General features: G+C 47.7%; 1 long non-coding RNA gene across 1 annotated transcript; it reads right to left on the reverse strand.

Annotated features, from left to right (window-relative positions):
• Window positions 1-1056: 1056 nt before the first annotated feature.
• Window positions 1057-12236, reverse strand: LOC140601712 (uncharacterized). The gene is made up of 4 exons (XR_012004752.1): window positions 10881-12236; window positions 9167-9298; window positions 6325-6689; window positions 1057-1425 (listed from the first exon to the last, which is right to left on the reverse strand). It is a non-coding gene; the product is annotated as an uncharacterized lncRNA (long non-coding RNA).
• Between the last annotated feature and the right edge of the window lie 12123 nt (window positions 12237-24359).

Raw genomic sequence — 24359 nt, forward strand, 5'->3', positions numbered from 1 at the left:
GAATTTGGAAATGAGCAAGACCTCCCTGCCCTCAGCCTGTTCACAGTCCAGAGGGGACGAAGTGGGTGACCAACTGTGGTCCCGTGAGGTAGGCGTTCTGACAGAAGCCTGAGAGCTCCCAGGAGACGGAGGCCCCACTCCACACAAGCGAGTTGAGGAGAAGCCTCTCCACAGAGGTGAGGTCTGAGCTCCAGGAGACACCCACCTCGGCTTCCCAGCTAAGCTTCCCTCTCCGCGCAGACAGGAAGGCACAGACTGGGGACCATTTTGGTGGTTGAACTTCTCCCTCAGTGACTTCATGTGTCCATACCTCTGGCCCCAGGGTCGGTCCAAGGTGAGCTCCTTTGGCAGGCCAAGAATATGGAGGGCTGACGAGGATTTGATGGTGGTGAACCACCTGGGTTGTGGAGAGTGTTTGGATCTGGATGGAGGCCGACTCCATGGTGAGCCATCACTCTAGAGAACTGTCACTTCCCGCCTTGGAGGAGCGGTCCACAGCAGCTGCTAAACCGTCACCTGGTGAGGGGTGGGAAGAGCTTAGGCCTCTATGCTGGGGTGTGCTATGGCCTTGTTTCTCACAGCCCTCCCTTCTGCCCAGGACAGTCAGCAGACTGGCGGTTAGACCTTGGCCAGAGGGAAGGCAGGTGTGTGGATGGTTGGCCAGCATCATGGTGGCCAACTACTCCAGCAGCTCTTGGTTGTTGCATCCTGAGGCAGCATCCCTGACCTCTCCCTCTCCCCACGCCCAAAGGCTGTTCCTGCTCCACAAGTTTCCTGTGTTCTCACCCCTCTGGGCCTCCCCTTCTCCAGTTCTGAAGTTTCACTTGGCCATCAAAGCCCTCAAAGTTCCTCAGTGAAAGTCAACTGTGTTCCACCAGTTGGAATTATTCAAAACTTTCCCTGTGCTCGCAAAACACACAGCAAATTCATAAAGGCACGTGACAGTTGTTAGATATTTTGTAATGACTTACAGTTCATTGCATGCAGGTGTCTAGCTCACTAGAAGGCCCTCTTTTTTTTTTTTTTTAAGATTTTATTTATTTATTCATGAGAGACAGAGAGAGAGAGGCAAGAGACACAGGCAGAGAGAGAAGCAGGCTCCATGCAGGGAACCTGACGTGGGACTGGGTCCCGGGACTCTGGAATCACGCCCTGGGCCAAAGGCAGCACCAAACCGCTGAGCCACCCAGGCTGTCCATTAGAAGGCCCTCTTTGAGAGCAGTGACCATGTGTGATCTTTGCCTCCCCAGAGCCCAGCTCGACCCATCAATGCAGCTTCTCAGCAAATGCTTGTAAACGACTCCCTTCTACTGGGGTTTAGAAGTGCAGTGGATCCCGGACCACGTTGTTCATGCTTCATTTGCCAAATTCCGCTTGTATTTTGGCTGTTCTTCCTTAAAATAAACCAGAAGATCAGAAGTAGGACTGGAAAAAAAAAAAAAAAAGAAGAAGAAGTAGGACTGAACTAGTGGCATCCAGGACAAGTGCATCCTTCCCATTATATTCCATGTTTAGCCCAAAGCAGAGCTTCATCAGATAAGACCTCACAAGGCTGTAGGAAGAATAACACGATTCTCAAATGGCAACAGGTGAGCAAGGAACCCCGCTCTTCCTGTATCTTGAGGCATGACGAAGATGCCTTTCCCAAGACCCCCAACACTCTCCTAATGGGAAACTTCTACTCACGCTTGAAGACCCATTTCAGATATGGGCTCCTCTGGGAAGCCTTCTCGAGCTTTGTCAGAAACAGTTAATTGTTTGTTCCTCTGGATTCCTCAAATACCCGCCTCTCGCCTGTTACGGTGTTCCGCACATTTATTAAAATGATCTCCCTGCCTATTTGTTTTTTTCCACCATGCCAGACACATATGGCAGTTACTTCTGGGAGCAGTGATTGAAAAGGAGACAGACTACAAAACACCCAGAAGAGAGCAGCCAGGGGTGAGGAAGGACCTGGAAACCCGTGCCCCATGAGGTGACCATATGTTGCGGTCAGCCCAGGACATCGCTGGTTTACACATGTTGTCTCGGTGTGATTATTAATAGCGCTCACTCTCACTCTCAGAAATGTCCTTGTTTGGTCCATAAACTATATAGTCACCCCATTGTGAGGAAGAAGTAAGGGAGATGAAAGTTGTCCAATCCAAAGGAGTTCTGGGGGAAAGCATCCCTGTCTTCAGATATCTGCAGGGCCACATGTGGGGCGTGGCCAGGGTGTTCTGTGTGGCCTCAGAGGGGACCCAGGACCCATGGGCAAGGATGATGTAATGACAGGCTCTCCACCATCTGTTTTGTTTACTGTCGGGCACCCAGGACTTGGCACCATTCCTGGAAAACATTAATCCCTTGATAAATATTTGTGGGCGGGAAGCAGAGGTGGAAAATCTCCAGCAACTGAGCCCAATACATCGAAGGCCAAGCGTTCCCATCAATGCAAGTGCCCGTCCGAGCCTGAGAGGCCCCTTGCTGGCGGTGGCAGGTGAGGTGTCGTGGGCTAAATTATGCCCCTTCCTACCTTCCAAAAAAAAGACAGGCTCAAGCCCTAACCACCAGTACCTCAGCATGCAACTTTATTCGGAGACAGGGTTGTTGCAGATGTAATTAGTTAGGATGAAGTCATAGTGGAGCAGGGTGAGGCCCTAACCCAAAATGACTGATGTCCCTCTAAGAAGACGGCCATGGCAGGACAGTCACGCACGGGGAGAGCGCCGTGTGAAAGCAAAAGCAAAGATTGGATTTGTGCTGTTGTAAGCCAAGAAGTCCCAGATGTTTCCAGAAAACCAGCAGAAGCTAGAAGAGGCGAGGAAGGATTCTCCTCCACAGCTTTCAGAGAGGACGGGGCCTTGCCAACACCATGATTTCAGACTCCTGGCCACCAGAACTCTGAGAGCGCGCCTTGCCGTTGCTTTAAGCCACCCATTTTTTGGTACTTGGTTATGGCAGCCCTGGGAAACTCAGACAGAAAGAGTATGCCTTGGGTGGGCAGGTGAGTGCAGTGATCCCAGGGGCCTCTGTCCCAGGGCATGGGCTGCACTTCCACCTCTGGGCCAAGCTGGCAGTGCTCGGGTTGCCTGACACACCACAGTCCCACTGGGGCTCCTCCACCTGGCTCTGGACAGGCGGCCTGTACGGGGGAGCAGAGCGCAGGCCTGCCGCGGCCAAGTACAACACCCGTGTGTCCTAAAACCCTCTTCTCTGCCCCAGTGGGCCCTGGGCCCCTGGAATCTTTGACTCCCTGCCCACAGCTTGAGCACATTCACAAAGGCGATGAAGTTCACCCCCTTACTGGCAACCCAGATTCCTGACCCAGGAAGGGATGGGGGGTGCCCGGGCCCTGTCTTCTGCTTTCTGCACACACTCCCAGTTAATTCCCAGCAAGGATTTCCTCCCACCATGTTGCCCAGGTCCCCCAGGTGGTCCCATCCTTCACCTCCCTCTGGACTGCTCTCTGAGGCATGGGTTCCTCAAGCATCGCATCTCAGACAGCGTCCTGCCACCCAGTTCCTTTGCCCTGCTCTGTTCTCCATAGGCCTTGCCAGCAACAGGGATGATATATGTGGGCCCCCGTTTCTTGACTGTCTCCCTGCTAGCATGTAGCGGCACCCCGTTTAGAATCTAGTGGGTGCTCAGTAAGCATGGAGTCAATGAATGGATGAGTAAAGCGGTATCTAAGCTGAGCCTGTTCAGCCTGGTGGAGTGTGTTCCTGGCAGAGGGAAGAGCACTGAAGATGCTCAGAGGTAAGCCTGTCACGGTCTGGACAGAAGTTCAGCGTGGAGGGAAAAGAAGGCAGAGCGAGATAGGATCCTGGAGAGAAGCAATATCCTGGGGCCGCGCTCCGCTCACCTTGTTCTTCGCCTGGCCCCGAGCCAGTCCCATGACACCTTGTACATCTTTCTCTTCCCCTGCCCGTCTGGGGGACAAGGGCAGGACAAGGACCTGGCTACTTTGGCTTATCATTGCATCAGCTGCCTCAAATTATTTTTAGAAGAAGACTGGGGAATGTAACTGTTTAAAAATGATCACACGTCTGTGTAAGAATGATTGTACATCTTTGAGAAAGGGAAAAGAGATGTAGGACTTAATTCAGGCAGCCCAGGCTAGCTTCTTTATACTGTGATATCCTTTAATCCCCCAAACAACATGATGTAAGGATTACTCGCTCCATTTTACAGATGTGGAAACTGAGGCCGGGAAAGCTAAGTTAACGTACCCACGGTCACCCAGCTGGTGACCCAGGATTCAAACCTAGCTCTCCTGACTCCAAAGCCTGTCTTCTCTCTCCTGGGTTACACGGTGCCCTCCCAGAATTCTGGCTCGGACTCCAAGGAGGTGGGAGACAAAAAAACCCATGGTCCTGCAGGAGGCCTTCATCCTGGCGTTTGAAGGTGATCCTGGGCAAGTCAGGTAGCTTTTCTGAGTCTCACTTCCTTTATTCAGAATGGGCCTGGTGATCCCAGCCCTGCTGACTCTGCTGGGGGGAAAAAATGTCTCTGAAAAATTTGGTTGGCTAAGTGACCGTCCATCTAGGGTTTGACGTTCAACGGTGCCCCAAACAAAGAGGGGATTTATCTCCAGCCCTTCATCGTGTGCTCTTAAACTCAGTAGTGAAGGGGGGCTGTAAGACTCTCCCTCTGTCCCCCATCCTAGCCTATCCTATCCTTTTTTTAAAAATATTTTATTTATTTATTTATTTTAGAGAAAGAGTGAGCAGGGAAAGGGGCTGAGGAAGAGGGAGAGAATCTCAGGCAGGCTCCCAGCTCAGCACAGAGCCCAACTCAGGGCTTGATCTCATGACCCTGAGATCACCATCTGAGCCGAAATCAAGAGTAGGACGCTCAACCGACTGAGCCACCCAGGCACCCCCATCCTATCCTACCTTTAGCTCTATCCCAGCCCTAACACAAAGCCCCAAGGGTGGAGCTGAAAGCAACCAAGCCCATAGAAGGGGCACCCAGACCTCCTGCTTCTGTGGGGGTGGTAAACACACCAGCCACACACAGCTTTCCCAGGGCAGAGAGCTGAGAGGGAACCCGTCCATGGGTGTGAGAGGCCTGTCCTGCCGGCAGAGAATCTGCCCAGGCCTGGACCACCGGTGCCAGTCTCGAATGTTCTAGAGCTCTAGAGTTGGCCAAGAGTGCCAGGACCTTCCTGAGAAGCAGATGTGTGTGTCACACTGTAGTACACCCTGTAGGTGCAGGACTGCCAGGGAACTTATTTATGGAGTTCCTTCGCTTTACTAGACTCTGAGTGATGGAAAGCCCTTGAACTTCACCTGATTAGGTTGCTCAATCTAGACGAGCCTCGCCGGCCCCTTCTAGACGCCTGGGATAATTTTGGCCCCCAGCTGCCTCCTGCCTGCGGTCCTTACACATGTTGTAAAGTAATGTGTGCACCGTGCCTGGCCCGTGATAGGCAGTGAAGAAGGATGGTCATCATTATGAGTAACTACCACCACATTGGCCACGTAATAGGTGCTCACTAAAAATGTAAGGAACAAAAAATAAGGTCCAAGTATCCTTTTAATTCCCATTTGAATTCCACTCAGAGCCAGGAGCGGAGGGAAAACCCAACATATCTGATGTTTAGAAATGTGACATCCAAAAATGTCTGTTTTCAAGTCACACGGCTTTCCTTTCCTGCAGCTGTCAGGGGCTGGAATTTCTTAGTCACCGTGGCCAGCTTTTTGGGAGATGGGTCTGTGGGGGAGAGATCCACTCAGATGAAAAAGATAACACGCCAAACAAGCGGCCCCATCCAGTGATTATGTCATCTGGCACAGCCGCCTGAGTGAGGACGAATTTCCCTTGTACCTGACAATAACATTATTTTTTTTTTTCAAAATAAAATATGTTGAGGTTGAGAAGTTTATCTTGGCGGAGCATTGTACCATTAACTCAAGATTAAATGCATCCTGTCCAAATTCTTTTGCTACTTGTAATTGGGGCCTCAGGCTCTCAGCCTCCAGATGTTGACTCTGCGGATGCCTCAGGAAAGGAAGCTAATTGTTTTTCACATTAGAAGTGTCCAAAGTGGGGCTGTGGTGGCCGTCCCCAGCACCCCTTCGGGACCAAAGCGCTCATCCGCCAGTTCCCAGCTGAGCACCCCCCTGCACACGCCACCCTTGCCTGAAGGTCATTGTCTCATTGGAAGTTGTGGCCCTCTCCCAAGAGGCAGCCCAAGCCAACGACTGGTTGATGCGGAGGTACCAAAGACCAGTCCCCCTGCTTTGGCCTGGGACCTCCCCAGGAGCTGGAGTGCAACTCCTCGGGCTAACTTCCTTTACTGCCCCCCCCCCTCCCCAGGAGCTGGTCCAGACCACTCACCAATAAGCCACATGGCATGTGGTTGGAGGAAGGCGACTCTGCTCTGGGTGTTGGAGTTCGATCACTGACCGGCCGGTGGCCACGAGGACCCCGTCTCTGTGGCGGAGCCCCGATCGCCCCGGGCGTGCTGTGCAATCGTTCCGAACCCCCTGATGAACGTGGATGGAATCTCCACTGACGCAAGGCCCCGGGAGTGCAGGGTCTCAGGTCTTGGACAGGCTGGCAGGGGGTGGAGCAGCGATGTTGGAGAAAGACAGTGGAAAGTTCGGGGCGATTGATCACGAAGGTCAAGTGTGACCGTCCAGGGACTCCCCTGGTAGCAGATGAAGAGACAATCCTCTCCCGTAATCCGAAGGCAGGAAAGGCTGAGGATCGGGTTCAGGACTTAATTATAAGGTAGCGGAGCTCCACAGGTGACTGAATTCTCAGCCGCAATGGGACAAGCACCCCCTCCTCCCCATCTGCGGCCACCCCTCGGCACAGGTGCCCTGGCCACTAGTCTTCCCGCACCATCGGGGTCACCTTCCCAGGGAGCCCCCCCTATACCTGCTGTCCCCAGGCCGGGGGGGCTCTGCTCCCCTGTCTTTCCCCGGCTCGTCATTCAGGGCTCAGCTCCAACATCGCGGCCCCAGAGGCCTCCCTGCCCACCCGCTCCCCCCGAGCCCAGTTGGCCCTCGCGGTGCCTTGTTTGGCGGGGTGCACAGTCGAACGAGCCCCTGAAACTATTCCCTCGTTTATTTTGCTTCTCAGGTCGCTCCCTCGAGGGCCAGCTCACGGAGACCCGGCCCAGGGCTGAGTGTCGCGGCTGAGTGCCAGCTAAGGGTTTTGGAAAGGAAGAAAAAACAACGGAGGAGGGAGAGAAGGAGAAGTGAGGACAAGGAAGGATGGAAGAGTCCTGGGTTCAAATTCTGACTTTTGTGAGCTCAGAAAGAGTCTTTGGCCTCTCTTGGCTTTTGATTCTGTTTCTGTTAAAAGGGGATGTGAATTCTTCTTGGAATTCAACGAGCTAGTGTGTGGGAAGGACCTCATTTTCTAGCCTTTCCCCTGGAAACTTTTAGAATGTTCTCTTTAGGAGCACTCGACTCCTTCTCGTTTCCCTTCTCACCACTCTGTCCTCTTCCACTCCTTGCTTCTTTCTGAAGGGGAAATATCTAGAAAATTGGAAGTTTCCAAAGAGGAGATGTTTTTGAGGTTTAGTCGTAGGCACAAGAAGGTAGCCTATTAGCAATGTCAGGAACCTTACATCAGCCTTTGATGTCTGTGTGTGTTGTTGCTATGATGTGTGTGTAGGTGGTGCGGGGTCTGTTTTTGTATGTGTGTTGGCAGTGATGGTGGGGCGTGTGTGTGTATTGTGTGTATGTTGTTCTTGGTGTGTGTGTGCCTGTGTGGTGGTGGTGTGTGTGTAGTATCCTTGGGGTGTTATGTGGTGTGTGTATGTGTTTTATGGATGTGTGTGTGTATTGGCAGTGGTGGTGTGTGTTGGCAGTGGTGTGCGTGTGTTTGCGGTGGTGGTGGTGGTATGTATGTGCGTATGTGTTTGCAGTGTTGTTGGTGGCGTGGTGTGTATGTGTGATGGCAGTGGTGGTGGGATGGTGTGGTTGTGTGTTGGTAGTGATATGTGTGCATGTGTGTTGACAGTGGTGGGGTGGTGTGTGTGTGTTGGCAGTGGTTACGTGCATGTGTGCGCGTACTGGCAGTGGTGTATGTGTGTGTATGTGTGGGTATGTGTGTGTGCTGGCAATGGTGTGCGTCTGTGCTGGCAGTGATATGTGTGCATGCGTGTGTGCACTGGCAGTGGTGGTGTGTCTGTGCACTGACAATGGTGTGTGTGTATGTGTGTGCGCGTGTGTGTACTGGCAGTGGTGGTGTGTGTCTGTGCGTGTATGTGCTGCCATTGGTGTATGTGTGCATGTGCGTGTGTGTGCTGGCAGTGGTGGTGTGCATGTGTGCATGCGTGCTGGCAGTGGTGTGTGCATGCTGGCAGTGGTGTGTGCACAAGTGTGTGCTGGCGGTGGCGTGTGCGTGCACGTGGCGCTGGCGCTGGGCAGGTGTCGGTGCGTGGAGGGCGAGGTGGTTCGTCCTCCCGCCCTGAAGGGCTCCCTGTCCTCGCTTTTGGCAGAAGGTAACACACGGCCTGGGACACCCACCCGGCCAGTGCACATCCGCGGGGACCTGCCGTCCCGGTCCCTTCCGTCCTTTTTCCGATGCCGAGTTCACTCTGCCCAGGGGCCCCTGGGGTCCCTGCCCGCCGGAGGCGCTCCCCGGCCCCAGGGACACGCAGGACGTGGGACACTGTGTCCGCGGGAGGCCGATGAGACTCGTCCGTGCTGTGAAGCCGCGACCCTGTTAGGAGGACTTGCCATACCTGTGGCCGCACCTAGTTACAGTCTTTCCCCGTGCATCACTTTGACACTTCTGCCTTTTGACTTCTTGGTAGGGGCTGGGGATCTGGGGCCTCTTGCACACCCTCCCCCAGCGACTGGGCTGCACACCAGTTCCTACCTCTGTCCTTCCATTTCTCCCAGTATATGAATTTGGCTAAATAATCTTACACCTTCACGCCTATGTAAGTGTGTTTAGAATAGAGCCTTTTTTTTTTACTTCCATCGGATTTCCTACTTCACGCAACTTTCTGGTTCTACTGCAATTAATAATTGCCTCCTTTTGTTTACTTTTGTTTACCTTGTTTTCTGTATCTAACTCATGCTCAAACTCTCCGGTAGACCTGGATTTCCTCAGTGTTTCGATTGGCACATTCAGACACTCCAAGTATGTCTTTCCTCTGTTTCTAGAGCCGTCTGTCCTCCTGTTCCCATCTGATGGACAATTGTCTCTTACTCACCTGGGTCCTAGGCCTTCTGTCTACCCATTGCCAGGCATTCCCATCTCCTCCTATCTCTTGGGTTGGATTCCCCCAAATCCTATATTCCAGGTCTTCTCCAAAAGGGCTTGATGCTCTTTTTCTTTTTAACAGCTGTATTGAAGTATAATTAACAGACAGTAAACTTCACATGTTAAAATGTATAATTTGATAATTTGATACACTGACGTATGTGAATTTTGACATCACCACAATCAAGGTAATGAATATATCCATCACCTCCTAAAATTCCCTTGTGTCTCTTTGTAATCCCTCTCCTCTGCCTCTTTCCTGTCCCTAGGCAACCACTGATCTACTTTCTCTCACTGTACAGTAGCTGGCATTTCCTAGGATTTATTATAAATGGGTTCATTTAGTGCATATTTGTTTTTAACTGGCTTTAGCTGCTCAGCATAATTATTTGGAGGTTTATTCATGGTGTAGTCTGTCTCAGCAGCTCATTGATTTTTTTTTTTTTGAGTACTATCCCATTATATAGATGGAGGACATTTGTGTTATTTCTTTTTTTTTCATTTGTGTTATTTCTATTCAATGGTTATTTAAAAATAAAGTTGAGTGAACATTCATGTGAAAATTATCATATGGACATAGGTTTTCATTTCTCTTGGGTAGGTAGCAAAGAGGCAAAGGATTGGGTCCATGTAGATGGTATTGTTTTGTCTGGTTTCGTTTTCGTTTTTTTTTTTTTTTAAGATTTTTTTTATTTATTCATGAGAGACACACACACACACACAGAGAGGCAGAGACACCGGCAGAGGGAGAAGCAGGCTCCACTCAGGGAGCCCGACACGGGACTCGATCTCGAGACTCCAGGATCATGCCCTGAGCCAAAGGCAGATGCTTAACCGCTGAGCCACCCAGGTGTCCCTAGTTTTCTTTTTTTTTTTTTTTTTTTTTTTTTTTTTTAACAAACTGCTAAATTGTTTTCCAAAAGGAGTGAACCTTATTACGTTCCCACCAGCAGTGTTACAAGGCTTCTATTGTTCCGCATTCTTGCCAATAGTTGATACAATCAGGCATTTTAGTTTTACACATTCTGTTATGTGTTTACTGGTATCTCACTGTGGTTTTAATTTCTTGTAGGCAACATATAAGTGGGTCCCGTTTTTTGATTTACTGTCTTTAATTGGTGCATTTAGACCATTGCCTTTCAAAGTGATGACTGATGGAACTGGATTCATATCTACCATATTTGCTACTGTTTTCTATTTGTTGCCCTTGGTTCTATGTTCTTCTCTTTCTTCGCCTCTACTATTTTTCTGCCTTTTGTGGTTTTAATGGAGCATTTTATATGATTCTATTTTCTCTCCTTTCTTACCATATCAGCTATACTTTTCTTTTTTAACTATTTTTAGCCAATGTCCTAGAATTTGCGATGCGCTCTTCTAACTAATTCAAGTCTACTTGCAAATGATTCTACACCACTTCCCAGGTAGTGTACCTTATTAATAACAAAATAATCTGAAAGCCTCCTTCTTGTCCCTTGAATAATTAATTTCTGTCACTCATTTCATTTATATATAAGTGTACATAAGTATATACATGTGTATGTGTGTGTGTATATGTATATATGTATAGGTATATATATAACCAAATACATTGCCCATATTATTTTAAATAAACTGTTATCTGTTAAATCAATCAAGGTTAAGAAATACAAACATTTTAATTTTACCTTCATTTATTTCCTATTCGATGCGATGCTCTTTCTGCATGTAGCTCTGAGTTTCGATCTTTTTTAATATTGCCATATACATTTTAGCATCAGCATTCAATTCCTACAAAAAACCTTGCTGGGATTTTGTTTGGAGGGATGTTGAATCTGGAGCAATTCAGTACGAACTGGACTCTTCAGAGTATTGAGTCATTGGATCCATGGACACATATACCTCTGCATGTGTTCCGGTCTACTTTCATTTCTCTCAGCGATATTTTGCAGTCTTTGGAGCATAGATCTTGTACACCTTTCGTCAGATTTATCCCGAGGCAGTTAATATTTTTGATGTTGTTGTAAATCATATTGATTTTTAAATTTTAACTTCTGATTCTTTGTTGCTCGTCTATACAAAGACATTGATTTTTGTGTGTTGATCTTGTATCCTGCAAGTCTGCTAAACTCAGTAGTTGTGCAGGGGCTTTATTGTGAATTCAAGAGAATGTTGTGTGTAGGGGATCATGTCATCTACCCATAAAAACAGTTTTATTTCTTCCTTTGCAATCTGATGCCCTTTAATTCTTCTTCTTGCCTTTGTGCAAGGGCTAAAACCTCCAATATGATGCTGCCTAGAAATGCGGAGAGGGGACATCATGACTTCCAACCTGATCTTAGGAGAGAAGCGTTCAGTCTCTGTGTAATGTTAATTTTAAGAGTCTTGTAGATGTCCCCAATCTGATTGGAGAAGTTCCTCTGGATTCCTAGTTTGCTGAGACTTTTTATCACTAGGTTCAGAGGGTCAGAAATCCTGCAACAGCTTAGGTGGGCCATTCTGGCTCAGGGTCTCTGATTAGGTTCCAATCAAGCTGTCTGAGGGGGCTGCAGGCTCTGAAGCTTTGGCAGAAATGGAGAATGCACTTCTGAGCTCACCACCAAGACTGTTCACAGGAGGCTGCCCTTCATCACCATATGGACCTCTCCACAGGACTGCTAGCAATATGGCTTTCCCCGGAGCCACTGATACTGGGGGGAGAGAGAGAAAGAAAGAAATGTCACCTTGCCTTTTATGACCTCATCTGCAATCACACCATCCCATCTGCCTTATCTTGTCTGTAGTAGGTCTTCAGTAAGTCACAAAGCCCAGCCCACCATTAATGGGAACGAACGGCTTGTATGGTGATGTGAATACCAGGCAAGTGTCCATGGCCGCTATCTTGGAGGCTGGCTATCACACGGTGTTCATACCAGTTATATTTAATGTGATTATTGAGCTGGTTGGGTTCAAATATACGATCCTACTCTTTGTTTTCTATTTCCCCTCACGTGTTCTTGGTCTGCTTCCCCCTTTTTCTGCACTCTTTTGAATCCATTGAGTATTTTTTTGTTATTCCCTTCTAATCCCTTCATTGATTTATTAATTATAAGTCTTCGTTGTGGTGTACATCTTGGACTTTCTACAGCTACCTTCAAATGATATTACACGACTTCACATATAAGAACCTTACAATAATGTATTTCCAGTCTTCCCTCTAGGACTTGGTGATGATATACTCATACATTTTACTTCTATATGTATTATCAACTTCATAATACATCTGAATATTTTTACGGTAATTTTATCTTTTAAAGACATTTTTTTAAGACATTTTGATGATAATATTTTGCATATGTATCCATAAATTTTATTTAGCTGAGTGCTGGATATTTCTGCATTCCTAAAAGCATTCTCAAATTCTATTCTAGGTTGAGGTTAAATTACATGGAAACAATCCTTTTAATTTTTGTTTCCAATCTTTGTTAGGCTGGAACAAAGCAATAGTAGGTCTAGGGTTCATTTTTCCCCACCACTGGGGCAAATGCTTGTTTAGTTCACTGGTGGATGCCTTCTGAATCATGAGACAGTGTAGTTTGACTGCTGGAAACAGACAGGATGCCCAGCTCTCTTCCCTCTACCCCCGTCATGGCTTTTCCCCTGATCCTGGCTGATTTTCTCGTACATGTACACAGCTTAACACTGGCGGGGACCTTCTTCACTCTCTAGGATTCTCCTTCTGCAAAGCTCTCTTTACTCAAGCATCTGCCCTGTGAATACCACCTGCTTTGGTTTCCCCAGACTTCCCACTCCCATCTTGGGGTGTCACCTGCTTCAGTCTCCCTGCACTATACCACATCTCCGATTTCTCAGGGATTGCTGGCCTTCGTTACCTGGGTGTCCAATATCCTGGGAGCCATTGTTTCCTATATTTTGTCTCGTTCTTTGTTTGTTTCAGAGGAGACTGTAAATCTGGCCCCCATTCCTCCATCTTTGCCATCGTCCATGTCTATCACATCCCTAACTCTCTCATTTTGGTGGATAACATTCTGCAGCAACTTTCTTGATGGAGGGTTCATGGGAGATGAGTTTTTGAGATCTTTCAAGTCTGAATTTTTTTCTCAGCTTAGATCTGATAGATAATTTTGAAAAGAATTAAATTTCTGCATTTAGAAAACACTTTCCCAGGGGCACCTGGGTGGCTCAGCGGTTAAGTGTCTGCCTTCGGCCCAGGGTGTGGTCCTGGAGTCCCTGGATCGAGTCCCACATCGGGCTCCTTGCGTGGAGTCTGCCTCTCCCTCTGCCTGTGTCTCTGCCTCTCTCTCTCTCTGTGCCTCTCATAAATAAGTAAATAACATCTTAAAACCAAAATAAATAAATGAATGAATGAAATATTAAAAAAAAAAAAGAAAATGCTTTCCCTCAGAATTTTTAACAAACTGTTTTCATGTGCTTTAGTTTCTAATTTTCTGATTGTCTTTTTTTCCCCCTAAAACTTTTGGTATATCCTTTTTACACTCCTATTATTAAGGTGTATAATAACGTGTCTTTTTTAAAAAAGATTTTTATTTATTTGTTTGAGAGAGAGAAAGCACAAGCAGAGGGAAGGACAGAGGACAAGCAGACTCCCTGCTTACCGTAGAGCCTGACTTGGGGCTTGATCCCAGGACCCTAGGATCATGATCTGAGCTGAAGTCAGATGTTTAACCAATGGAGCCACCCACGTGCCCCATGTCTTTTTTCATACATTGTGTTGGGCCCTTGAAGGACCCTTTCTATTAAAAAAAAAATTAAATCCTTTAATTCTGAGAAATTTTCTTTTGTGCTTCCTCTGAAAATGGACTCTGGACTTTCTAAAATTTAAATAAGTGTCTTCTGATTGGTCTGGGTTCCCTTTTTCAAATTGTTCTGGCTCCTCTGTCATATTAGAAGCTTCCTACAAAAATGGTATGATCTTTGGCTGCACATCCTTATTTAAGACTGAGGTCTTATGTAGCTTTGTGCACACGTATGAAGTTTGCTAACAAATAGGCTTTATTATAACGTGATCACCAGGGGACCTGACTGGGCCTATGGGTAAACTTTCAAATGCCAATACTTAATAGATTCTCTTTCTTGTTTTCATCAATCAATTTCTGCCATGACAATTTCTCCATTTCTCTTGCCAAAATGTACAGAGGCAGATGTGGTGAAAGCTGCGTGCCACCATTTGGAGAGTCAGGCAGAGATAGAAGCCCCGGAGCAGGTGGTGTTATCACTTTATAGTGTATATGTTTTTTACTTTGTCCCCTTGCTTTCAAGACCAAACAGTATCCTATTTTCAGCTGTGCCTGGCATCTCCATGATATCCTCTGTGAACCAACTTCTTTAGGGAGTAAACTTTCAGCATTGTGCCAAAATGGGCACATGGGGGATGGGTGGGCAACTGGGCATCTAGTTGCTCTGATGAAGGCTTTTTGCTACTACTCTCGTTTTTAGCCTCATTTTTGAATCCTCACCTCCAGAGAAATTTAGGACCTCCAGTTTGGAGCTTTTCCAGAGTTTTTGGGTTCATGTCAGCTTATTTCTAGCCAGTCTACTGAAGGAAGTTAGCTTCACTTTTCTTCTCTCTTCTCAGTCAGATACCATGAGTCCATCTGTTTCTGCGTTGTCAGGAATTTGTTGACATGTCTTGTTTGCTATTGTCTGCTCTCTAGTATACTCAACCTGCTGAAGAAAGTCAGATTATTCTTCTATCTGCCAGTCAGTCACCACTAAGCCCTCTGTTTTCCAGCTTCTAAAATTTCATGGATATCTCTTGTTTGCTGTAGTCTCTTCTCCTGTTCTCTCTGTCCTTGTGGTCTGTGCCTTTTGCATTCCTTTACTATCATTTTAGTGGGATTCCAGGAGGGAGTGGAGATAATGTGTGTGTCCACGGGGCATGCACAGGAAAGAGAGGACAGGGGTCCAGACAACCAGCCTGGGAAGTGTGGGAACCTGCGGCGGTCAAGCGGATCAGAATCCACCCTGCTGGCCAGAACTCGCTCCATTGACCGGTCAGAACTAGCTCAAGGAGGAGCAAGGCAGAGGCTGCCGATACACCACTGAAAATACTCGAATCCCCCATCACCTAGGCCTGGTGGTAGGAATTCGTTTCTTTTATTCCATGTGCATGTGTTGGCACCTCTTCTGTGTAAATACAGGCCAGCCGACTCTAGGATCTCCACTCCTAACCACTTTGATTTGCTCTATATCAAGAGAGATCAGAGAGGCAACATTACCTGTTACCTTTTGAGAGGTCACAGTCGCTTCTCTCCTTGAGCTGCTCCCAACCCAATGGCCGGAGCCCTTGTGTCCTGCCTATGTTAACAGAAGTTTGATATTAAAGTCGATGTGGGGAGGGGGGTGGGACTACTCGCTAATCTAGGTTTTCTGGTGGTGAACTTTAGATGAACAATGCCCCTTTGATCTTCGGAAGCAGGCCACCGAGTCCTGCCTACTTGGGGCTTAGAATGGGCTGTGAGGTCAGTTGGAGGCCCTATGGAGCCCAGTTTCCTTAGCTGCAGGTTGGAATGATTTGCATTTCAAAGGCTCTAAACCATGGCAAAAAAAGTACATTGGGGAAAGATTACTTCTAATTCCTAACAACTCAAAAGGGCTTGGTCATCGTTGACCACCCAGCTGAAGCCTGTCCAAGGGTGAGTTTTAGGGTAAAATAAGAGAAGGTAAAATAAGAGAAGGTAAAATGCAGCCAAGCACGGGGAAGATGTGAGACACGGGGAGGTCGAAATGAAGGGGAAAGGAAGCAGGCCCAGCTAAGATCAGTTAGAAGTTCATGTTAATATTTTACAGCATTTCCATCAATTTCCTCTCATTTCCAGTGTAAGAACAGGAAGGACTTTTCATAATTTTCTGGCTGGACCCCTTGTTTCATGAATGGAGGAACTTAGGTCCAGAAGGCCAGACACCTTGTTTATGATCAAAACTGGTGCAGTACAATTAAGCCAGGATCAAGAAGCCAGGTGTCCAATCTCCTTGTCTTGGATTTTTCCCTCTGTAGCTCAACCAATCATCTTGGGACACTGAGGGCACTAGAAAAGGGTGGCCAGTTTGGGTTTGGAACTATTAATGAGGCACAGAGGAAGTAGATTATGGGGAAGAGATCTAGAATGTCTATCCCTTCAACGCCTCTTGTTTTTTGTGTGGGTTTATTTTGGAAGTTTTAGAATTTCCCCAGTGACTATGATAGAAATATGTATTAAGAGCCTTAGAACTGCATACCCTTTTCCCTAGTAGATGCATTTCCAAAAATTTATTCCCCAAAAATAATTTAGATGTGCACAAAATTCTAGCCAAAAGAATGATTCTCGGTTCTTTTGGGGTTTTCAAAACCAAAAAAATTGGAAAGAAACACTCAACAGTAGGGGCAGAATTGAGTAAATTTTGACACATCCATATAATGGATAACCACAACCACATAGCTACCGAAGTGATTTTTATAGAATATGTTTAACAAAATAGAAAAGAAAGTTTCTCATATAAATGAAAAAAGTATGTTATAGAAGAGAATGTAGGGTGTGTGCTATTTTTGGATAGATGATACAACCATGAATACAAAAATAACTAGAAATATATGTTAAAGTGTAATAGTAGGGGTCTTGGGTATTGGGATTATTATCTTTTTATATTTTTCTATATTTTTCACATTATCTAAAAGGAGTGTATATTGCTTTTCAATGAAATTTTAAAAAATTTTGAAGAGTGACAACAAATTGCCAAAGAATATTAACTACACAATTTTTGACTTGCTCTGCTTATATAAAAGTGTGGTTCTTCTCAGTATCAACTCATAAACACCTCATAATAGTTACTCTTCCAACTAATCCTGCTTGGTCAGACATTTTGTATGCACTGGCCCTAAACTTAGATCTAAAAAAAACAATAATTGTGCTCAATTATTTTTTAATTTTTTAATTTTATTTTAGATTTCATTTAAAATTTTTTTATTTAAAAAATTTTAAATTTTTTCATGTTAATATTTTACAGCATTCCCATCAATTTCCTTTCATTTCCAATGTAAGAACAGGCAGGACTTTTCATAATTTTCTGGCTGGACCCCTTGTTTCACGAATGGAGGAACTTAGGTCCAGAAGGCCAGACACCTTGTTTATGATCAATTTTTATTTTTATTTAAAAAATTTTTAAATAAAAAATTTTATTTTATTTTAGATTTCATTTATTTATTCATGAGAGACACACAGAGAGAGGCAGAGACACAGGCAGAGGGAGAAGCAGGCTCCATCCAGGGAGCCCGACGTGGGACTCAATCTCAGGACTCCAGGGTCACGCCCTGGGCTGAAGGCAGACACTTAACTGCTGAGCCACCCAGGAGTCCCTACCTTCAGGGATCATGATTCGGGACTTGATCCCAGGATCCTGGGATCATGACCTGAGCCAAAGGCAGACACTCAACCACTAAGCCACCCAGGTACCCTGTGTTTTTTTTTGTTTTTTGTTTTTTTCTTTTTAAATCAGAGAAAAATCCCTATCAGATAATAAATAAAAGACTTTTAAAGCTTTGAAACAGAAACAAATCATTAGGGATCTTGGCTTGCAAATTTTGAACAGAGAGGCATATAACTGTCCCCATCAAGTGACTTCAAAACAAAGCCTGCAGTATTAATCTTGACAGCCTTTGGATGGTTTTACCTCATAGGCTTCAAATCAAACAGTTATAAGAATTTACAAAAGGCAACTCTGCCTGTGAGGTCTGAAGCCAACTGTTGCCCAAACAAAACCAGCTAGTATATTTGCAGGGTGAGCATATCATCCAAACCAGGCTACTTTTGAAAGACAACAATCAGAAACCAGAACTGTCTGGAGCAAAATGGGACTTCTGGTCAACCTACAGATTTGGCTTCTTTTTAAAGACATGACTGTCTGAGAGGCTGTGTGGTGTGAGAGAGTGTGGGTGGGAATGAAGGTCTTGGATGTGCCCTTGCGGGCCAGCCACCAGTTTGCCTGATGGGGAAGGTGAGGTGCAGCATGGAAAGGAATGAACCCCAACCTACACGCATTGGTGCCAGAGGCAGCTCCTAACAATCATCCGAGCCTAAATACCTTTTGCTGATAGTTTTCTGTGAGAAAAAAAAAATCTTTTTATCAAAGGCCACACAGAGGGTGCTAACGTTTTCAGAGGACAGGAGACAGCACAGAGAAGCCAGAGAGAGAGATCATTACAAAACCTGGTTTTAAATCCCAGCTGTATTTCTCTGGCTTTATGACTTTGAGGGTAGTCCCAAAGTGCTCGGAACTTCAATTTCTTCATCTTAGAATTGGAAGGGTAATAACTATTTCCTGAGGTTGTATTGCTATGTATCGGGTACTCAATAAATGGCAACCATCGTTGTTACTTCGTTTGTGCATTGATTCTGCTTTTTAATTGTAGTAAAATACATATAACATAAAATGTAAACAGGATGCTCCATTTGAGCCATTTTTGGCATTAAGTGTATACAGTGCAGTGGCATTAAGTGCATTCACCTTGTTGGGCAACCATCACTGCCCTCCGTCTCCCAAACCCTTCATTACTACAAATAGAAACTCCATATTCGTTAAACATTCATGTCCCATTTTTACCTCCTTCCCCCAGCCCCTGGCAACCAACATTTTACTTTAAGTCCCTCTGAATTTGATGACTCTAGGAACCTCATCTAAGTAGAGTCACACAATATTCGTTCTTTCATGTCCGGCTTATTTTTACTTAGCAGACCATCTTCAACATTTGTTCAGGTGGTAGCCTGTGTGAGAATTTCTTAACCTTTTTTTTTAAAAGATTTATTTATTTATTTATTCATGAGAGACACAGAGGGAGAGAGGCAGAGACATAGGCATAGAGAGAAGCAGGCTCCATGCATGGAGCCCGACGCGGGACTCAATCCTGGGTCTCCAGGATCACGCCCTGAGCTGAAGGCAGATGCTCAACCATTGAGCCACCCGGGCGTCCTGAGAATTTCTGAACTTTTCGAGGCTGACCGATATTCCATCGTAATGTACATACCATATTTTGTTTATCTATTCATTTCTGGATGGATATTTGGGGGGTTTTCCCTACCACTTGGCTATCATGAATGATGCTGCTATGAACATGGGTATGCAAGTATTTGTTTAAGTTCCAGCTTTCAATTCTTTTGTGGCTATACCCGGAGGTGGGGTTGCTGGACCGTATGGCTGTGCATTACTATCGAGTGATGCTTGTTTTATCACCCTGGACAGGTTATTAAGCCTTTTTGAGCCTCATTGGAAATAATAACTGTCTCAGGCTCTATCATAAACGTAAGTCACTATATGCATAATGATGATAAATAATAATGTTGGTTAAAAAAAAAAATTAGTTGGTTGCTCCAGGGCTGTGAACAAGTTGGTCTGACCAAAAAGCATTTGTCCTCGTGAAGAGGCCTCAGCTGAGCTCCTCTTGCCCTTGCAAAATCCTACAGCTCCAGAGATTTCACCTCCCAGCCAGAAGTGTGCCTCGCTTCCCTTCAGCAGATTGTGCTCCTGGAAAGTTGTGTTTAGTAATATTTTAAATGCTCATTATTCCAGGATCCCTGTGGTGGTTCCTTCTGTAAAAGCAAAGCTTCGTTGGAGGAAATAACAAACTCTAAATTACTTGTAATAAATTAGAGCTTTGATGTAAGACGTTCTGACCTATGTGTAGGGCTTCACAGTTTACAAGAGGCTCTCGCCTCTGCAAGTCCTAGTCATCTGGTGGTTATGGGCCCGAGCCACGTAGGGAACCTCTCACATTGAGGAAGACGGGTCGAGGATTGCAGCAGAAAAAATAAGACTTTGGAGACCCAAAGCCCTGTCTTCATATTCCTTCCCTGCTACCAACTATGCAACCTTAGCTAAGCGACTTCTCCTCCCTGGGCCTCAGTTTTCTTACCTGGAAAATGGAGATGATCATGATGTCATGCCACAGTTGAAAGGATAAAATAGAAGAGAAAAGCTTAGCACTTGGTAAGGATTCCAAGCAGGCCATCCTGCTGGAGCATGACCATTACATTCATATGAAATCTCAGAAGCCATGTGCTAAAAGGAATTATTTTCATGAGGGTTTCAGACCAGCAAAAATAGTTCTTTTTCCCACAGAAACATCAGTAAGAAAAAGTCTTCCACTATCAAATATTTATAGCTCTCAAGCAATCCTTGTGTTCCATTCCAGCGGTCTGGCGAGCCAGCGACTTCATTTTACTATCACCACTGCGTGCCCTTACTCCTTTGTCACCTGTTCTTTATAACAAGAAAGTACAGACTTCTACAACCAACAAGATTTTTTTTTTTTAAATGGGAACAGTGATCGGCATACTGCAAATTGTGCTCCCTGAGCAATAGCTTAGTCTCCAAAATAAAATCTCCAAAATAAAAGCCAGAAGTGGTTTTCTCTAGCAGGGGCTGTTCCTGCCCTGATCACTGGAAGGGTAGCTGTCCCGCCATCTCTGTAGCACTTTATGGAACCTGCACATTCTTCAGATTCCCCCAATCCTCTAGATAGGCAGCGTAGGGACCATTGTCCCGATTTACAGTCCAAAAACTGACTTCCAGAGTGGTGAGGTCAGTTGCCCCGGGAGACCCAGCTGATAGGTGGATAAGGTGGTATCTTCTCTCTCCACGCCAGGTCTGGGGGCCCCAGAGCTGGGGGTGTCCCTGGATGGCCCCTCTTTCCTGCCCCTGTCCAGAGCCACCCTCACAGCCTCCAGTGGGGGACCTCCCCACGCCCTGTCCAATGTTGTTGTGACAGGCTGTGGCCAGGGAGGGCCCTTGGGGGGCTGGGGGCTGGGAGCTGGACAGAAGGAAGACCCCTGTTTGTGGAACAAGCAGATCCTGAGTTCATTAATAAGTAATAATAGTCATTCTTGATGTTTCGGAGGCAACTGTGCAGCGCCCGGGGAGGCAGCCATCTGCCTATAGGCCTGAATGGAATTCCTTGGTTTTGGAAATAGCCTGGAGCACAAAGCACCCTTATCTCTGGTGAGGCAGCTGAGATTTTGTGGGCTCCTGCTCCCTCCTCTGGGCTTGGCTTGCCTCACCCTCCGGGGGTCACCGTCCAGGCCCAGAAGCCCAACGATGCAGGGCCTCGTAGACCAGCCGGTGGCCCACCTAGGCACATATGGCACTTGGTGTCCTCTAAGCATGTTGAATGAAGGCAGGTAGCCCTCTAAGCTCACCGTTTCCACCTGCGAGGTGGGTGTGATAAAAGCACTCAACTCAGCTCTACTGAGTCAAGGGAGAGCAATCAGCCAGACAGCCGGGGAGTATGGGAATGTCCAGAGGGTTGGCGGCTGTCGCTATTCTGGCTCTGCTTAGGAGGGGTGAGGGGAGGAGGTGTCCCCAAGATCTCCTACCTGAGACAGGCCTTGAAGGAGGCGACATGTGGGACCACCTGGCAGAGGGAGGAGCGGCCTAGGAGGTGGAGGGGCCGGCAGGGGCGAAGGCCGAGACCTGGGCCAGGGTGGGAGGCTGAGCTGGCTGTGCGCAGGCCGCAGGGCCCTCTTCCCGAGGACAGGTGCTCCCTGCTGCTCCTCCCGTCCTCCCAAACTCGGCTCGCAGCACATGAGTGGACGGGCACACTGGCCTGTCAGCCCCAAACTTCCTGCCACTGAGACGCCCGCGCAGCGAGTCACAGCTACACTTCTCATGCCTCACGTGCACACAGGTCACCCGGGACTCTTGTCGAAATGCACAGTGCGAGGATCCCTGGGTGGCGCAGCGGTTTGGCGCCTGCCTTTGGCCCAGGGCGCGATCCTGGAGACCCGGGATCGAATCCCACGTCGGGCTCCCGGTGCATGGAGCCTGCTTCTCCCTCTGCCTGTGTCTCTGCCTCTCTCTCTCTCTCTCTCTGTGACTATCATGAATAAATAAATAAAATCTTTTAAAAAAAAACAAAAACAAAAAGAAATGCGCAGTCCGATGGGTGGGTGGGCCTGGGCTGGGCCGGGGACTCTGCTGGTCCCACTGCTCGTGGGGAGGTCGAGGCTCCTGGTCTGGGCGTGGACGCACTCTGGGCAGCTGGCTGAGGAGGCCCCAGCGACGCTCCTGGAGCTTCTGCCTCCCGGGAACCATGGTCAGTGGCTGGAAACGATTCTTCTTTGTCTGCCCATCGTGTGTGTGTCCCTGCTTTCTAGTAACCATCTCCCTGCTCCTCCCTTGTGGCCACCCTCCGACTCTGGATTCCCACCCTCCGACTCTGTTCCTGTTTGTCTGGGTGGCATCTCTCTGGCTGTGTGTCTGTCTCTCACCTGGGTCTCCCCCTGCCTGCGGGGTGCTCAGGTCTGGGATGCCATCGGTCCCCCAGGCTGCCTGTTGCAAAGCTCTTCTGGGCTCTGGCGGATGAAGGGGCTGCGGTCACGTGCAGGGAGAGCAGCCGACGGCTAACAACTGGCTGCCAGCTGGTCACAGCTGGTGACAACTTGGGCAGGCCTGGGCGTGGGAAAACACAATCCAGGCAGCAACAGATGGGAAGGGGACCACACTCAGGAGACAGCCGATGGACTGCCACACAGCCTATGAAGGGCAGAGCCCGGGCCCCTACTCCTGCCAGCCCGGGGCCACTTGACCACCCTGCCTTTCCCACTCCCGACTTCCCCTGCAGCTCCGGGTCACGGTGGGCCGCCCTGTCTTGGGTCTCATGCAGCTGCTCCCTGCTCCTGCTGATGCACAATGTGGATTTTACTCGGTGGGTTCATGATGGGTAAGAAGCAAACAGTGGCGTACATCCGTGAGGGCACTTACCTGGAAGCTCTGGCCACGAGCCTTGGAACAGCGGGCAGACTGTGGAGGATGCGTGCTGCGAAAGAGGGGTGATGGTGTCACGTGGGCGACATGTCTAGAAAGCTAGTGTCCGTCATGAAGATTGAATGGGTAACCAGGGTGCCTGGCAAACCGCAGCTGGCGTAAGACACAAACGCCCGTCATCATCGTTAATGTCCCTTTATTTTATTTATTTTATTTAAGATTTTATTTATTTATTCATGAAAGACACAGAGAGAAAGGCTAGAGACATAGGCAGAGGGAGAAGCAGGCTCCAGGCTCCAGGGAGAAGCAGGCTCCAGGCCTGATGTGGGACTCAATCCTGAGACCATAGATCATGCCCTGAGCCAGGGGCAGGTGCTCAACCGCTGAGCCACCCAGGCGTCCCTAATGTCCCTTTAAACACTAAAATTGTATTCTGAATATTTAATAGAAATGATTCTACAGTATGTTGGACACCGTATGTTGGTTATACATGCTCTCGTAAAAGATTTTTATTGAAAAATATTAGAATGCTGCAAATGGCCTTTCTTTCTTAACCCAGGGACACGGGGCTAATGAAACCAAGAGCATGTCCGGGTGCTGGCAGAGACAGGCACCCGGGGGTCGGGCTGCTTGCTCCCACCACCCTGCCCCAACCTCTTGGCTTCCTCTCTTACTCAGGGCAGGTGAGCCTGGGCCGCTCGTGGCTGCCTCCAGGAATCCCTCCTAGTCTGCTGCTGCTAACAGCTCAGCAAGCGGAGAACCAGGGCTGCCAGAACTGGGGGCCAGGTAAGAGTGGGCTCGGTGAGGCCAAGAGGAGTTTTGAACAGTAAAGGGTTGTTCAGGAGCTCGTTAATTCTTATTTATCTGGTTTTGGCTGATATTGTGTGGGTGTGCTCTGTGTGTGTGCATGTGAGAGAGAGAGACAGAGAGAGAGAGACAGAGAGAGTCACAAACCGGCCACTACCCCAGTAGCTCGGAGCCCAAGGACGCACGCACTGGCGCCCTAGCCTGATGCTGGAGTTCATTGCATACCTGAGGGCTGTCCTCCCCGGGGACCTGACCCATGCCCTCTAGAGGAAAGCCCAGGTAGCTTTCCGAGGCCTGCCTGTCTCTCCTCGCTGGCTTCCACACCCCATCACACTCGTCTTGCATTTCCCCCAACATTCCTGGCTCTCCCCCGCGTGGAGGACTTTGCATGCATTGTTCCCTCCACCTAGAATGTTCTTCCCATCACCCATGCCCATCTTCAGAGAGGCATTTGCTCACCATCCTCCCCTGTCTCAACCAAGCAGGTCCCTCCTTTTGGGGCCATTCACCACTTTCCCTCTGTGTGTTTCCTTCTGTAGCATGCATCACAACTTAGAATAATTGCGTATCCCCTTTTGCTTATATCCTGTCCCCTTCCGCTCCCAACC

The sequence above is a fragment of the Canis lupus genome, chromosome 12, assembly GCF_048164855.1.
Source record: "Canis lupus baileyi chromosome 12, mCanLup2.hap1, whole genome shotgun sequence".
Taxonomy (NCBI): Eukaryota; Metazoa; Chordata; class Mammalia; order Carnivora; family Canidae; genus Canis; species Canis lupus.